This window comes from Polypterus senegalus, chromosome 1, assembly GCF_016835505.1.
Source record: "Polypterus senegalus isolate Bchr_013 chromosome 1, ASM1683550v1, whole genome shotgun sequence".
NCBI classification, from domain to species: domain Eukaryota; kingdom Metazoa; phylum Chordata; class Cladistia; order Polypteriformes; family Polypteridae; genus Polypterus; species Polypterus senegalus.
Window position 1 is genome coordinate 328,173,857 of NC_053154.1, and position 18,313 is coordinate 328,192,169.

An 18,313-nucleotide genomic window follows, 5' to 3' on the forward strand; every position below is an offset into this window, starting at 1 on the left:
AATGTAACTAAATGTAGTCGAAACCGCTGCAGGTAATAAAGTGAGATCAAGAAGAATGAGTCACAGCATATGGAGCTGGCATGGCGAAAACTGTCGTTCATCTATAAAGTGCAATTCAAGTGAAATTGATCTAGTTGGGTCGGGCAAAAAAAAAAAAAAAAAATCAGTTTGGACGAATTATTAATCTGTTCACACAAATTCTATAATTTGCTCAGATTATTTTTATTTCCGTAGAAGCATATACCTATCGGTGCATTTTATTTTGGAAGCCGTTTTGGTTGGGGAGGTCCTCGATTTCAAAGCACATTTTTTTTCTTTTATTATTTACAACACTCGCACAGATCCCCACCTCCTCGCCCCGCTCCATCCACCCCTATGGATGCAGAAGTTGGAGCAGGTGATGACACAATGGAGGGAGCAAAAAAGAAAAAAAGTCTTTAGCAGTCCTTTCAAAAAAACACAGGAATTCAGTGAAGGCAAGTCTCTGCACACTGTCATTGAAAAAGAAATCGAGAGCTACTTGATGATACCTGAGGTGGACAGTGAAAATAAATCCACTTGAGTGGTGGAAAACACAAGTACATTTCAACTAACTGTGCATCCCTGCCTTCCTTCTGAGAGGGCGTTCAGCACCAGAGGAAATGTTGTAACAGGTAGCCATGCTGCTCTGATGTCACTTGCTACGGACGGACTGGTGCTTCTGTCACACAACTTGAAGTTTCCTTAGTAGAATTTTACAGTTGTTTTACTTTTTCTGATATCTTTGTGTGATACTCGCCAGAACTTGAAGTTAGTAATTTGTTTAAAAATGAAATAGGTTTGGTTTTTGTGCATCTTTGTACAATATATAACAGAACTTATTTACAAATACTGCACAAGACAAAACTACAGCATTTGACAGAACTTTGAATTTTTGTTCTTGCTTGTATGCGGCACAATTCACCTTACAGCAGAGCTGTTTGTTTATCCAGACTGTAATGTTCATGCCCTGTAGTTCAATTATGTTTAGTATTTTATTCCCTTTGGGTTCATATCTTGTTTACATTAAGGGTGTCTGTTTAAAATGCTCTCATTATTATACTTTTGTTGGTCTTTTGTGTAAATCCTGTAGGCCACTTTGAAATGGTTTACTCTTCTGCTGTTTGATCTCAGTAATACTTTAACTGGTGATTTTACTGTTTTTGTGTTATTTTAATTCAGTTTAAAGTAAGTAAATACTACTTGTTTTCCTTAACTGTTGTTTACATTAATCTCATTAATAAGCTACAATCAATATCCTATTATCAAGACCAAGCTGGATCAATAAGACTTTTACAATTTTTTGCAACACATAGTCTAATTATTGCTATCAAAGTCCCAGAAAGTATTGAGATATCATTTTTTGCCAATATCGCAGACCCCTAACTGACCATGCTCACAAACAAAAGAAACAAATAAACCAAGATGTTATCTCTCTCTATATAAAATCCAACATCTGTCTGTTTGTCCGCTTTTCACGAGAGAACTACTTAACGGATTTTTTATAATTTGCTTGAAAATTACAGTTGATTTTGCAGCTTCTATCATTATGCTATGTATCATCGTTCGTTTGCAGTACCGATTTATTTGCGCGAATCCGAGAGACACACAGCAGGCTGAGGGGAGGGGGGTGGTGCCCTCCTCACTCACGCGCCAGCCTGGCCGTTCCTTACCTCCACTTAGCTAGCGAACAAGAGGGCTACCCGCTAGAGCGGGTTTTTTTCTATAATTTGCTTGAACATTCCGGTTGATTTTAAGACTTCTCTCATCGCGATAAGAATCATAGTTCATTTGCAGGAGCGATACATTCACGCTAATCTGAGACAGAGGCTGCAGGCCGAGGGGAGGGGGAAAAGCGACGTCAGGAGTGGGGAGTCAGGCAGGGCTCTCCTCAATGTCCGGTTTCACTACTACGCAGGCTGAGCCGCGGGGTACAGCTAGTAGATGATAAGCAACAAGGTGGTTGGTAGGAGACCAGAGAGGATAGACAACCAAGGAAGACCAAGCAGTAAATGAAATGTAAAACTTACCCTGGAAGGAATTGTCAGTCCATTTACACATTTACCCAAACTCAATCATGTCGACAGTCTCTGGTCAGCTGGAGCACACATCTTTGGAGTGTGATAGGAAACCCTAAATGACAATCATGTGAACACTGTAACCTCTACACGGGCACTTCATGAGAACATAGGATATTTGACAAATGAGAGGAGACCATTCAGTCCATCAAGCTTGCTCGTTTAAATAGCTAAGGTGCCCCAATATCTCATCCAGGCAATTCTCAAAGGTTTCTACTTCACCACCATGACTTGGTAGATTCTTCCATATTTCACCAACCCTTTGCGTAAAGAAGAGCTTCCTGGATTCAGTCCTAAATTAACTTCCCCTTTATTTCCACTCATGTCCTTGAGTAGGTGTTCAACCATTCTTACATGAATGTCTCCTACTAATAACACATACAATATAAGGAACATATTCGAGGACGTTAGTGGAAATAAAGTAAGTGGATGAGATATTCTGACAACTTAGCTATAAGCTCTACACACCAGCCTGATGGACTGAATGACATCTTGTTTTATGAAGTGTCTTATGTTCCTATTTCAATGTAGCACATACCCACGACAATAAACTTGTACTTAAACACAAGTAAGTCACATCAACTGAATTGGAGGAATATGGGAGTAACTGCATTATACTTGTAAGGTGTCTTGTGATGGCTCATATCAAGAATACTGGATTACAAGACTGGCTCCCTGTGACCCAGAACTGGATAGGTTGGTTACAAAAGGTGCGTATGATCCAGTCCCTCTCCTAGACCCCGTACAGAGTGGAGAAATACAGAAATTGTGCTGTATCTGTGAAGTTACTTGGCTTACCTCCATCCCCTTCAGGGGGTGCTCTCTTGGAGTACTTTTAGTCATGGGCTCATTCCATCACAATGTGCTAAGAAATGCCTCTGGGGGTCTTTTGTGCCCACAGCTATCAAGCAATTCAACGCTTCCACTCCATGTACTAGTTAAGTTTATTCAAATTTATTCATTTACTCATTGGTTGATTGATTAATTGATCGTATTATTTGTCCTGTGAGTCTGTAACCATATTTATTACGTTTTTGCAGCTGTCTGCATCCGAGTTTCCCCTTGGGATCGATAAAGTGTTATCCAGATCTAATCTAATCTAACTCTTTAAGGAAACTTTATCAAACATACAAGGATAATGGCTCAGTCAGTCAACAGGGCAGCCTCTTTATCTGCCAGGGCTCATGCACTAAATGGTCGCACTTCAGTTTGTGGGTTCCTTTACATTCAGGGGTTCGCAACCTGGAGTGACCACAAACCCAGGTTGTGTGAGATTTCAATTCAGGGGGTGCGATACAGAGGAAGGTTGCACTGTGATCTGCCAAAATTGAGCGAGATGTGTTATCCAACTTTATCGTAGTGTAATCGGTGTCTTATAGTATACCATTGATTATTTATTAGTTTGTACTCCTAAAAAGAATCAAGCATCGTGTGCACAATTGTCAGCTGTGAACGAGCCATAGAAATGCACATTCTCAGGGGTTCTTTGCTACGGATGGAGCGTTCAAAAAAGGCGAATAACTTTTTTAAAGAGAATGGAAATTGGACCTTGCAATGATTCGTAGAGGAGGGTGAGGTCTAGTATTGATTTCTGTGCAAGTCCTGATTGGAACACTTCACTGATTTGGAGGTTTGATTGACATTTTCACCAGGGAGGGACAAGACGGACTGAATTGAATTGACTGAATTACACTCAGCCCAAGGGCGGCACGGTGGCACAGTGGTAGCGCTGCTGCCTCACAGTTAGGAGACTTGGGTTCGCTTCCCGGGTCCTCCCTGCGTGGAGTTTGCATGTTCTCCCCGTGTCTGCGTGGGTTTCCTCCCACAGTCCAAAGACATGCAGGTTAGGTGGATTGGCGATTCTAAATTGGCCCTAGTGTGTGCTTGGTGTGTGGGTGTGTTTGTGTGTGTCCTGCGGTGGGTTGGCACCCTGCCCAGGATTGGTTCCTGCCTTGTGCCCTGTGTTGGCTGGGATTGGCTCCAGCAGACCCCCGTGACCCTGTATTCGGATTCAGCGGGTTGGAAAATGGATGGATGGACACTCAGCCCATCTCTCCTGCTGACGGTCCCGGGGGTCTGTGCATCACATCTGTTTTTGAACTGCAGTGCAGGTGTTATCAGGGGACAAAGTTTAATAAAGTATCTATCTATCGATTCATCCACTGGGTTTTACTGCTTAGCATTAGCGACACTTAGTGCCTCATGGGGGTCCACAATCCCCCAAACCCCTTAATTGTTTATCGTGTGTCATTTCCTTGCAGCGCTTGATGCTTCGCAGGATACCCCAACCCCGGGATCATAAATCGAGCGTCTAAGCTTCGTGGGGGACACGTTTAAAAGATTATTGAGATGTGTAAAGGTAAATTGCTCAATTTATATTTAAGTTTTATTCACAGAGTTATTCACTACTGTATGTGGTTCAAAAATTAGAAATCTGACTTTTTTTGTCTTCAAATGTCATATTACTTCAGTAAGGAGTTTGAACATAAACATTTCCATGGAGTGCAGGGCACAGAAAACGTTAGGAATCACTGCTTTAGAGGTCTGAATGTCAATAAAATGCCCCTCCATTTCCAAGTCCCAAGACCTTTCCCCCATTTTCAGCATTTGTCTCCATCTGCACTGACTGAGTGACATCATTTCAGTGAAGTCACCGTGGAGCAGAAAGCAAATTCTGTGGCGTTATGAAGTAGCTCACCGCATTGGTAATCCCAGAGCTCAAGGGAATGAAGTGTTGCTTTTCAAGAAGATTTTATGCACTGAGGAGATTATGGATCTTAAAATAAACTTCTAGATAGTGTCTCAATAAAATGCCTTATTTAGAATGTGAGGATGAACCTTGAAGCCAACTACTTGCACCTTGAAAACATTTGTGTGGCTGAGGCTAGGAAGCCAAGAATGACAGGGCAGGATAGCCAGTCGCGGTTGTGCAACACATCAATAAAAGTTTTTTTTTTTTTTTATTCCAACACTTCCTCCAACTTGGAAAATTGCATAACAAAAAGGTAAACATTTACACAGACCAAATATGAAGTACGAGCGATGCTTGAAAACAATCACCCATCAAATAAAAATGGACTTGTTTTGCTCAACAGTCTGTCTCCTTGTGGTTACCTGATTGCCTTTGCCAAGTTTTACTGAAAGAAAAATATCCCAGTTAAATAATGAAAAAAAAGGCAGGGCAGCTTAAAGAATATTCTAGAAACATCATAGTGCAAGTCCAGGACTGCCATTGACTCGATCTCTGGTCAATAAGGCTACGTTCACATTACCAGGCTGCAGTGATTCAAATCTGGTTTTGTGCCTCAATGTGACACAAGTCTGATGTTTTCAGGGCTGTGTGGATGTTTTGAATTCAGATTTGCGTCACCTTCATATGTGGTGTTAGATTGGATACGTATCTGATTCGTGGCCACTCGACGTGAATGAGAAAGGTCAGATCGGAATTCAGGTGTTTTTTTTTTTTTGCCTACATGGATGGGATGAGTACTGTCTTCATCGGCCAACACTGGCAGTATGGTAAAACGACAAGGAGAAGAGCTACAGCTGCCACAACAGTAACAATCCCACCATTGCTGGCTCCTTACCTATAGATCTCTTTATGCAGCAGTGCCAACAATAGCTGTGAAAACAGCAGAAGTTAGCCGTCTGGCCTTTTTTTTTTTCCACCTTGCCAACCTTATCACGTACAGCTGATGAACAGTTTGTCATTGTCGTGAAGGAGTCCCAAAAGCACAAAGACCCATAATACTTTCAATACTTGCCCACTAGAGGGGAGAAAAAAAAAAAAAAAAAGGTCAAAACCCCCCTGACTGGAAACCCAAAATGCCAAGACAAACCTTTATAAAAACTGTTTCCAGGGCAAGATCCAACCTGTGAACGCTGCAATCAAGTCCCAGCCTCACTGGGCCACATGTTCTGGGCCTGCACCAAATTAACATCATTCTGGACCAAAATTTTTAATTACATTTCAGAAAGGCTTGGTGTCCCAATCCCTCCTAACCCATTAACATCTGTGTTTGGGGTTCTTCCAGAGGGGTTTAAAGTGGAGAAGGACAAACAAATTGTGATTGCATTCACTACACTGTTGGCACGCAGACTTATTTTGCTAAACTGGAAGAATCCAAACTCTCCTCTTTTAAGTCAGTGGGAAACCGATGTTTTATACTATTTGAAATTGGAAAAAAATCAAATACTCAGAGGATCTGTACAGATTTTTTTTCAAATGGCAGGATCTAATCAATAATATTTTAAAATAAGCTCTTAAAGCACAGAGGAAGCAATTATTTCTGTATTTCTTTTTCTTCTCCATTCATCTCTATTGGTTTATCAAACTTATCAATTTAGGTATGTTTACAAGCCTTAAGTTTTACTCTGTTGGCCTTGCTCTCTCTCTCAGGGGTGAGGGTCGACATGTTCTCAATTCTACTTTTTGTAAAAATTGATTAATTTGTATGGAATAATTACAATAAAATTAATAAAATTTAAAAAAAAAAAAAAACTGTCCCAATACAGAATCCAAAACTGTAGTTGAAAACACAACCCTGATTCAGAAAATCTGGGAAATCACAAAATAAAATCACAAAGCAAAGAAAATAAGCAACACTCCACTGCGCAGGGCATTCGCAATGAACTGCGAGAAGCTTTGGAAGGCCCTCCCATAAATAGGGTGGAGGGCAGTTCTTGGTAGTGATTGGCAGGTGACCATGTCCCTTGTAGAACCGCCCACAACACACAGGAGACATAAAATACACCACTGCCCTTTACAAATAAGCACAAAGAAAAATGCACATAATAATTAACAAAACAAACATTAATACAAATAAAAGGCATAAAATGAAACAATACAAACAAGACACACAACTGTAAGCCACAGCCAGGACAGAAACACAACAGCCGTCCTCCAGAGCAAAATGCAATGCATACACAAGCTACAACACGTCCATTTTGTTGGTTTTAATATCATAAGTCTTCTCACAAATAGGACGTTTTTTGTCATTGACGCAGATGACTTGTGCACAAACACATTGATGTGTGCCATTTTGGAGGACGGATGTGTTCACGTTCCAGTTAGATACCGGGCACTTGTACTCGTGAACATGAACCCTTAAGGCAGGCAAATCCCATTTAAGCAAAATAAAGGAAAGGAGCAATGGGGCTTGTAATGTGAACGCAGCATTACTTAATTTGGCCACAATCGTGAAATGCATTTAGAGGGTTTGAAGGGAGATGGATGGATGATTGGATGGCTTGATGAACAGAGGGATGGAAGTCATGCCAAGCTGTGGCACTGAATTTCTTATTGATTTAACAGCTCACCTGTTAGCTCTACATCATCTGTGAACTCCTCTTCTTTATCAATTTAATGCTCAACCCTGAAAAAGTTCAGTGAATGGATAGCAAATCTTTACTTGTTGGGATTTATTTTTTATTAAATCTGTAGCTCGCAACGATGGTGGCCAAATGACAATGGAGCAGCAGACTAGATTTCATTTGCATGCACACATGTTCCAAGACCAGTAAAAAGCTGTGTGACTGACAGGGACATGTATTTATTTTATAATCACATTGGTGTAATTGTTTCCATATTTCTGCAATGCGAGTGTTTGCAGATGGAGCATCTGGTGTTGGGCCGCTGTGGAAAACTGAAGACTCCATCTTGCAGTCCAGCACCATTGCCACTAGAGCAAGGGTCTCCCATCTCCAGTACGGGATTGCTGCTGGGGCTGCAGGTTTCAATTCAAACTCTTTCGTTAATTAGTGACCAGTTTTTTCTGCTAATTTACTTCTTTTTCCTTCATTTTAAATCGATTTAATCAAAGAATTGCTTTGTTTTCTTTCCATAAATGACACCCAAACAAAAGTGAGATGTGAAGTGAACCAAAAGATGAGCAGCTAAGTCGGCGCCTCAAACTCCAACCAGTTTCTCATTAAGGAGACGATTCTTGTTGTTATGTAAACCAGTTATTTAATTCCATGGCCTGTTGCTGCTCTCATTCTGCCACAGCAGACATTTCCAAACATCTCGATATATTTTTCTATAAGAACATCATCAAAATGTTTTGTGGACCTGACCAGATCAACACCTTCACCTTCCTTTATTTGCAGATATTGTATGATGGACACGGGCTGCTGGTCATGTGTTGGCTCATTTTGTATCTCATTATTGTTTGGCTTCTAATTAAAGAAAAAAAAGAGATAACTAAGAGGTCCGAGTCTTAACTAGCAAGTCAATTAAAATGATGGTCAGTCATTTTCTAGCCTGCTTTTGCCTGAATAAAAAGTGCCGGAGCCTATGCCAGCCAGCATAGGGCACAAGGTAAGAATGAACCCTGGATGAGGTGCCAGTCCATCGCAGGGTAAACACACACACACACACACATACACATATTATATATATATATATATATATATATATATATATACACACACATATATATATATATATATATATACATACATATATATATATATACATACATATATATATACATATATATACATATACATATATACATATATACATACATATACATATATATACATATATATATATATATATATATACAAAAACCAAATGCGCTAGGGCTAATGTAGGACTGCCAATCCACCTAACTTGCATGTCTTTGGACTGTGGGAGGAAACCGGAGCACCCAGAAGAAACCCACCCAGACATGCAAACTCCACACAGAGAGGACACGGGACACAAAGTCAGGTCTCCTTACTGCAAAGCATCAGAGCTACCACTGTGCCACCTATTAATTAAGAAAACGGTTAGCCACCGTAGCCCCTTGACAGCCAGCGTTGGACACCCCTGCACTAGAGGTTTTTAATCCTAACCTTGCACTGGATTTTTTTTCAACCGTCTATTTTCCAAACAGGATTTTCCAGGACAGGGATGTGGAGATCTGGAATCTCTCCCAGCAAAGGCATGGACCACTGGTTAGGACACTGGTCTATCACAATCCACTGGTCCCATGCAAATACCTACACTCACCTATGTTAGGTTTGTCTATAAAATAAATGTGCACTTGAGACATGGCTGACATACTGGATGTGTAGGGTCAACTTGTGAACAAATCAAGAATCAAACCTTGTGCTCCTGAGCTGTGTGCTGTCCTCTGGCAGAAACAGGGCAGCACGAAGTGGCTTTTAATTCAGAAATTAGTCAGACTTAGTCAGGCTGCAGCTCTCTATGTAGGTGGTCTCGTTAGCCGGGCTGTTCAAATTTCAACACTCCTATAATACCGATATAAAAATGGCACTTTATTGAGGTGTGTGGTTCCTCGTACACCCATTGCTTGACAAAGCACCGTTTCATTCTGGGAAGGGCTCTTTGCACACAAAGTTGGTTCTTTGGGCTTTGAAAAGGTTCCTAATGTACAGTATGTGGACAAAACGGAAATGTTTAATACCTAATAGCTGACCTAGCGGGATACGAAAAGATCAAGAAAACCTGAACTCAGCCTGCGTTATTATACGCATCAGGAGTCCCTTTAAAATCAGCAGCCCAATGGTATTTCACAAATCTGTTCACATACTCATGAGAATTTACGGATATTGTCAATGAATTAAAATAAATAAAGGATACTTCCGGAACCTTCATGTGGATGTTTTTATGGAAACCAAAAATGGTCCCACTATGGCATCGCTCTGAAGAATCATTCAGGCACCTTTAATTTTAAGAGTGTACCGGACTTCCGTCTATCCTTTCTATCTGCACACATTCATAAGCCAACATCTTCAGTTTCAAATTATTTTGCATTTAGCGGACATTTTTCTCCATGAGATCATGAAACTTTACAACTGTTTACAGGTATTTATTTTTTATAGTATAGATGGAGCACATGCATGCTAAGTGACTTGCTTAGGGTAAGTCAAACAGGCAGTTAGTGAGGCGGACACATTGAACTGACAGCCTTGCAGTTTAAAGACCAGCATCTAAACCGCTAAGCACATGGCCTACAGCCTGTAGAATTTAAAGACACATCAGGCAGATGCTAGTGAATGCAACATGTCGACAAGAATCACTAATGCAATATGTCCAGGAGTGTTGGATCGGCACTAAAATTTAGACTTTGATATCAATACCAGCACCAAAACAGTCACAAAGCAAACAACAGATAAAGCCCCCCAACCCCACCCATCTTCACAGCTTCTTCCTTCCCTGAGCCTTCCCCTTCTATGCCACACTCCATATAGCGATAAGACGAGCCTCCACTTTGTACTATTCAGCACAGGGTGCCCATAAAGTCCGGGTGCAATTTAAAATACAGTAGTTGTAACTTTGTAAGTATATGTGATAGAAAGAATTTGTAAAAAGGATTAGAAAGCTTGATATATCTAATTGTTTTTTGTCTTTAGAAGTTTTATTTTTGCGGTATTTGGGGAACTGAAAATCCACAGGAGTCTGTTGAACATGAAAGAGATTCTCCCAGAGTTAATGTGTGGTGTGCTTTAGGGAAAAAATGGAGTCATAGGGCCATTCTTTTTTGAAGGGTGTGTTGCTAATGGTGATAGCTATTTAGAAATGCTGCAAAATTACTTTATTTCTCAACTTGAACAATTAGGACTGATAGAGAATACAGAGTTTCAACAAGATGGTGCTCCCTGTCACTTTCCTTCACATGTTAGACAGTTTTTACATGAGAAATTCCCTAACAGATGGATTAGAAGCGGTGAACCATTTTCTTGGCTTCTGCGTTTGCCAGATTTGACTCCATTGGATTTCTTTTTATGGGGACATATGAAGACTAATGTTTATTCAACCAAACCTCGATCTTTAGAAGACTTGCAAGCTAGGATAACTGATGTGATTGCTGGTATTACTGAAAATCAACTCGAAAATGTTTTCCGAGAACTACAGAATCGTATTACCCTTTGTATTAGTAATGATGGTGGACATGTTGAAAATTAACAATCAATCAATCTATCTTCTTCATCCCTTGTGGGACATAATTTACAATTAACAAGAGCAATAAAAAATGTGTTTCTTCTTTCTAATCCTTTTTACAGATTCTTTCTATCACATATACTTACAAAGTTACAACTATTTTAATTCTTTGAGGGCTGAATATTTTTTCCAAAAAATGATGCTTTCAAACAGAAATCAACATAAAACGTCTGTTGCTGCATGCTGTGGCTGCCAGTTTCCAAGAATGAGCGGCCGGCCTGCTGCTAGGCTATCTTCAAGTGGCTGGGACAGCAACAACGGCAGTCTTGGTCGCAGTGCATTACAATCTGGTTTCTGCCTCTTGTCATTGTTAAGTGGCAGTCCTCCCTGGCAAACATTGCCAGTACCACGACTAGCTGGGGACCGATCAGCTGAAGCTGGATCCTCACATTCATTTTCGATCACTTGTATCAAAATCCGAGTCCGACAAGTCATAGTCCAGTTCAGAGATGATAGGCGAGACATGGTCCACAGACTATTTTGCTTTTCACACTCGCGTTGATCTCTCGCCAGATGTCAGTACCATTTTTGCCGTTGTGTGCGCCTTGCTACTCAAGTGAACGCAGGGAATCTTGGTCAAAACCAATGAATGTAACTTTCCGTCTTACAATGGGAGTTCAACGTAACGGTTGGTTTTGTCACAGTTTACAGTTGATTATCGTCGTCACCTCCTTCTTTTGACAAAAGTCGACATCAGCCCTGAAAGAGTTAAACTGCACACTGACTTTATGGACACCCTGTATAACGTCCAAAGAAAGGGATGGTAAGTCCTGTATTTGGTCCCCCTTGCAGTTTCAATCGTGCTTATAAATACCAGAGAATGAGGTGCTTGAAAACTACCATTTGCTTTTTTTTATGTCCCCCCTAACCCGCATGCATGCATGCATGCATCAATCCCTACATCCGTAAATCCTCCGTAAGAGGACTATCCAACACATATGAGGGTAAATCAAAAAGTAAAGGCAATTTTAAAATTATGCGGTAACCACAACAGATATAAGTTGGCGGAATACAAAATGTTGGTGATGGCATATGAGCAGCTCAAATATGCACAGCTCAGTGCGCTCTGCTGTTAGTCTAGCTGAAGCCATGGTCAAATGAACATGAATACACCATTGTGGGATTTCACCATTGTTGAACAAGGTGCTATGGTGAGATTTCTTTAGGAAGAGGGAGTGAAGTCTGCTGAAATTCACTAAAGGATGTTGGGCTCAGTACAGCATTGCTCAATGAAAAGTTAATGAATGGCGTAAGAGATGGCATGCAGAGACTGGCACCCCAGCTGGATCCTTACCCGGCTAGGATGCCTGTGTAACATAAGGCCATTGGAAGACAGGTTCTTTAGGGCATTGTCTTCCCCAGCACACTGGGCAGCTGAGTCATTGGGTGACTTTGCAGAATCCCACAGGGTATGTTGGGAAGTGTAGATCATAATGGACCAGCCCTGTTGGGTTCCATGGGTGCTGCTTGGGAGCGCTGAAACGATTGGTGTGCCCTAATTTGTAGGGTTTCAGCATCAACCAGAAGTACTCCTGAGCCACAGTCTCATGATAAAGGAACTACTCCTGGGTTTTACATAAAAGGAGCTTCCCGCCTCAACACAGGGAGTCAGAGTCAGGAGGAGAAAGACAAAGCTTGCTGGAGGAGAGGCAACAAAGTATTGCAGAGAGCTGCGGAGAATTATAGTTGTGGTGTGGGAAACACTTCATTATGAAAGAGTTTCACACCAATAAAACCTTTTATTGACTGGCGAACTTGTGCCCGATCCTGTGTTGAGACTTTGGGGAGCTGCAGTGTCCCCCTGGACCATAATGGCTAGAAAGGTTTAAGTGGAAAGAACAAGTGTAACCAATGAAGTTCGATCTGGTAGACCATCAACATAACATACACACACGCCCATGTCAACAGGGCAAATACCTTCATCATAGAAGACCAACAGACTACGATGTCAGCTGTTGCTACACATCTAAATATTGGCAATGGATCTGCACATGCATGTTGGATGACTCAGAGTACTGTAAAAAAATATGGCACCCACACAGCTTACTGATCTGCACAAGCAACAGCACATGGAGTTTGCGACCCAATTCGTAAAACATTCTGAGTGTTTTGGAGCAGACTGTCAGTAGAAATGAAACATGGGCCCATTGCTGTGAGCCAGAAAAACAAGAGACAAAGCATGCAGAGGAAACCTCCGTCTTCTCCAGTTAAGAAAAAATTCAAATCCCTCTGCCAAGAAATTCATGATGACCTTTCTTTTGGGAAATAAAGGGTCCTAGTGTGGTGCACTTTCAGGAACACAGACAATCAGTGACCAGTACAACCTGAAACCTGCAGAAAAAGAAGGGGAATGCTGTCAAAAACACTCTCCCTGCTCCATGACTATGCACGTCATTATACAGCAGCCGCAACAGTGAAGGCAATGCAATGGTTCCATTTTTAACATCTTCCACATCCCCCTTACAGCCCTGATCTGGCACCATGCGACTATCACATCTTCGGTCCACTTAAAGAGGCTCAACACGATCACCAATGAGGAGGTTAAGTAAGCGGTGCGGACTTGAATAGCTTCTTCCCCCAAAGACTAAAGATGGCAGTGGAGCAACACAAGAAGTGCATCAACCGGCAGGGAGACTACATGGATTCATGACAGAACGGTTCTGTTCCTCTGCTCACAGTAACTACTTTTAAAGGACATGTTGCCTTTTCTTTTTCATTCTCCCTTGTATATATGCATATGAAGAGCAGGGGGCTGGTGTCCCCCCTTGAAGTTCTGATCGTGTTTCTAAATGGCAGAGAATGAGGGGCTTGAATATTACCATTAAGTTTGTTTATTTTGTGTCCTCCCTGGCATGGATACATGTCTCCCTACTGCAATGCTCTTTATAAATCGATAACAGGAGTCTTCTCTTTGGACTATTTAGCTTGTTTACATATATCGATGTTCAAGGAGCATTCCGGGCATCTTGGTGATTCAAGCTAGATTTATTACTTAAATTTAAAATCAGACAGAGGATGGTCACCCTTGGAGTTTGATCGTGCGGAGAAACAACACAGTGTAAGGTGATTGAAAACTATCAGTTACTACCAGTACAGAAATTAATGAAGTGCTGGTACCATACCATTTTAAAAATGAAGTTTGTCTTCATGCTTTCAGCAGAGTGTAATTGTAGCACACTGTACCTATGAGGTCAGTCACGTAATCCCCCCTGCATCACATCTTCTTCTTCTTTTTTTGGCTGATCTCGTTAGGGGTCACCAGAGCAGATCATCTTCTTCCATATCTTTCTGTCCTCTCCATCTTGTTCTGTTACACCCATCACCTGCATGTCCTCTCTCACCACATCCATAAACCTTCTCTTAGGCCTTCCTCTTTTCCTTTTCCCAGGCAGCTCTATCATTAGCACCCTTCTCCCAATATACTCAGCATCTCTCCTCTGCACATGTCCAAACCAACACAATCTCACCTCTCTGACTTTGTCTCCCAACAGTCCAACTTGAGCTGACCCTCTAATGTCCTCATTTCTAATCCTATCCATCCTCGTCACAACCAGTGCAAATCTTAACATCTTTAACTCCATCCCATATAACAGCTGGTCTCACTACTGTCCTGTAGACCTTCCCTTTCACTCTTGCCGATACCCGTCTGTCACAAATCACTCCTGACACTCTTCTCCACCCATTCCACCCTACCTGCACTCTTTTTCACCTCTTTTTTCCACAATCCCCATTACTCTGTACTGTTGATCCCAAGTATTTAAACTCATCCACCTTCACCAACTCTACTCCCTGCGTCCTCACCACTCCACTGACCTCCCTCTTATTTACACACATATATTCAGTCTTGTTCCTACTGACCTTCATTCCTGTCCTCTCTATAGCATATCTCCACCTCTCCAGGGTCTCCTCAACCTGCTCCCTACTATCGCTACAGATCACAATGTCATCAGCAAACATCATAGTCCACAGGACTCCTGTCTAATCTCGTCTGTCAACCTGCCCATCACCATTGCAAATAAGAAAGGCTCAGAGCCGATCCCTGATGTAATCCCACGTCCACCTTGAATACATCAGTCACTCCTACCACAGACCTCACCATTGTCACATTTCCCTTGTACATATCCTGTACAACTCTTATGTACTTCACTGCCACTCCCGACTTCCTCATACAATACTACAGCTCTTCTCGAGGCACCGTCATATGCTTTTGCTAGGTCCACAAAGACACAATCCCCCTGCATCACATAACATGCACAGTGTCGGTCACAAAATGCCCATCGAATGCCCAGTTACACTCTGGTTAAGATTAGGATTGTGGGAGGTTTATCAAACTAGGAGAGTGTTTCATGACTGACATTGTGGGCCTTCCATGACCTATATCATAAACTATGGTGGGCTGCATTTAGACTCATCTCTACTTTTTCAGTACCGGTATATGGCCCAACCCTAAAGTGCAGTAATCATCTTCAATTCATTGTCAATTCTCCAAGCCCACAGGTTCCATCAGTGGTTCCCTGAGACCCATAGCCAGTCCTCATGGCATAAGGCTCACAATGTGTTAATTGTTATCCCCTGTGGAGAGGCCAATCCATAACAGAGCCCACTTACAGCCCCTCGCATACACTTAAGTTGTGCAATTTTAGAGCTGTGTAATGTGCCACACAGAAGCTTCAATTCATACAGATTCAATATTTTTCTGATCAGCTTTGTAAATGATACACACACATGAAAGTAAAAAATAAATAAATCAATCAATAACAGGAACGGCAATTCTTTCACAGCCAAACAAAAGGAAACCTGTAATCTTGAACACACCCTCCATTAAGAGCAAGCAGGGAAATGGCTGTGAATTCTGCCACCCGCTTGTCTCAAAGTCTCAACCCTGTAAACAGCTTAAATGTGGATGGCAGTCTGCCAGCTAACTGTGAAAGTGAAAAGGAAAAAAAAGATGGAAAAGAAAGGATGTAAAAAAAAAAAAAATACCTCCATCTTAAAGTATTGGGGACACTATGTGGCCAGAAGTATGTGGACACCCCTCCAAATTTCTTGAGTTCAGGTGTTTCTTTGTTAGCTGGTGCATCAAAATCAAGCACACAGCCATGCAATCTCCATTGCCCAACATTGGCAGGTGAAGGGGTCACACTGGAGAGCTCAGTGACTTTGAACGTGGCACTGTCATAGGAGGACAGCTGCTAGATCTGCCCTGGTCAGCTGCAAGTGCTGTTATTGTGCAGTGCAGCTCAACCATGAAGTGACAGACCATGCAAACTCAGAAAACAGGGCATATAGAGCATACAAATTGCATGTCATGTGATCCATCACTCATAACAGAGTCACAAACTTCTTCTGGAAGCAACATCAGCATAAGACCTGTGTGTCAGGATCTTCACAAAATGGATCTCCTGAGGCGAGCAGCTGCACACAAGCCAAAAATCACTATGTGCAATGACAAGCATCAGCTGAGTGGTATAAAGAATTGGACTCTGGAGCAGTGGAGACATGTTCTCTGCAGTGATGAATCACAATTCACTATCTGGCAGTGCGATGGATGAATCGGTGTTTGGCAGACACCAGGAGAATGCTACCTTCTGGACTGCATAGTGCCCACTGTAAAGTTTGGTGGAAGATGGCTAATGATCTGGGGAAGTTTTTCAGGGTTTTGGCTCGGCCCCTTGGCTCTAGTGAAGGGTGATGTTGATGCTACAGCTTACAGACATTTAAGACAGTTGTGTGCTTCCAACATTGTGGCAACAATTTGGAGAAGGCCCTGTTGTGTTCCAGCATGATGGCACCCCTGTGCACAAAGCCAGGTCTGTAACAACATGGAGGAACTCAAATGGCCGGCGCAAAGCACCTTTGGAATGAATTGGGATGCTAATTGTGAGCCGGATCTTCTGACCTCACAAACTTCCCACAGACAAACTCCAAAATCTAGTGGAAAGCCTTCGTAGAAGAGTGGAGGCTGGGGTAGATGCAAAGAGGGGACATTAGTGCCCATGGTTTTGGAAGATGATGTCCAACAAGCTCATGAAGGTGAAGGTATGATGGTCAGGTGTCCACAATCATTTAGCTATAAAGTGCATCTATAAAAACTGTTCATTAAATCCTTTATTTCACCCATAGTGTTTGATACCAGGGGGTTACTGGTGCTACAGATGACTTAATCCGATGGAGTCTTATTCATTAAGTTATAGCAGTAACAAAACTTGGGTTTTTTTGAGTCTTTTTTAAGTAACTGCACCTGAAAGGACAACATTTTTTGACCGACTGTGAGCAGAAGAAATGGGAGATTCTTTCAGGCGGAAAAATCTCAGTTGAAATTAATGGAAAGTAAATGAGTAAGATTAAACAGCAGGACAGCAAACAACTACGATCAGATTTTAGTGCACTGAAAACAATGTGTCAATTTTCACAGTATGGCACAGAGGTGAGAAAGAAAGAACACCTTCAGAAAGTGAAAAGGAACATAGCAGCCCTCCCATTGTGTTGGTGTATTTGTAAGTCAGCCCTTTCAAGCGTTTCATCTTGAAGTGCACTAGAAGATAAGACTCTGATGGGATAATTAAATGGTTTTGAGGTTAATTCAGGTTGAGGCTGCTTAGGGGTCAGATGATTAAGTATAATCTTTAAAATATTACCTTTATTTATACAACACCTTTCACATGCTGAAAGCACTTCATAAATATGCAAAAGAATACAACAGGAATAAAAGCCAAGACAAACATCACATTAACAACACAGGATACAAACTAATGTCAAATGTTAAAACCAAACAATAGATGAATACAGTACAAGACAGACAACATTCCAAATTAGACAAGAAAAGATAAACAGAAGAAACCCATGAGCAAAAAAACACAATATGCTTAAGCTTACATGAAAAACATAAATACAAATGTTACAATATAAAAGAGCCCTGAATAGGAAAAGACTGGATTTGGTTTCATTAGAAGACTCCTCTCTGGGGTAGCACATATAAAATATATTAGAATATACATCATAACTAGTTGAGCCATTGGCGACTAACCGTCCTTCTGACTGCAAGGATGCTTCTTCTCCAAAGTGGGCTCCTTCCATTTCAGTCTCACAGCAAGGACAAGCAGAACACACTGCACTAGAGCGTGATTACAGACGCGATGGAACTACACATGCTATTGAGGTCCATCGCTGGTTATTATTGTCATCAAATTTGTATTTACTTAAAACAACTTACTTAAAAAATACAATGACAATCACATTATTACATAAAGAGAAACAAAATGAC

The 18,313-nt window shown here is 41.4% G+C and overlaps 1 protein-coding gene across 1 annotated transcript in view; it reads right to left on the bottom strand.

Moving 5' to 3' along the window:
* stox1 (storkhead box 1) overlaps positions 1-18,313 on the bottom strand; it is a 97,790-nt gene that overhangs the window by 66,590 nt on the left and 12,887 nt on the right. The window lies entirely within an intron of this gene.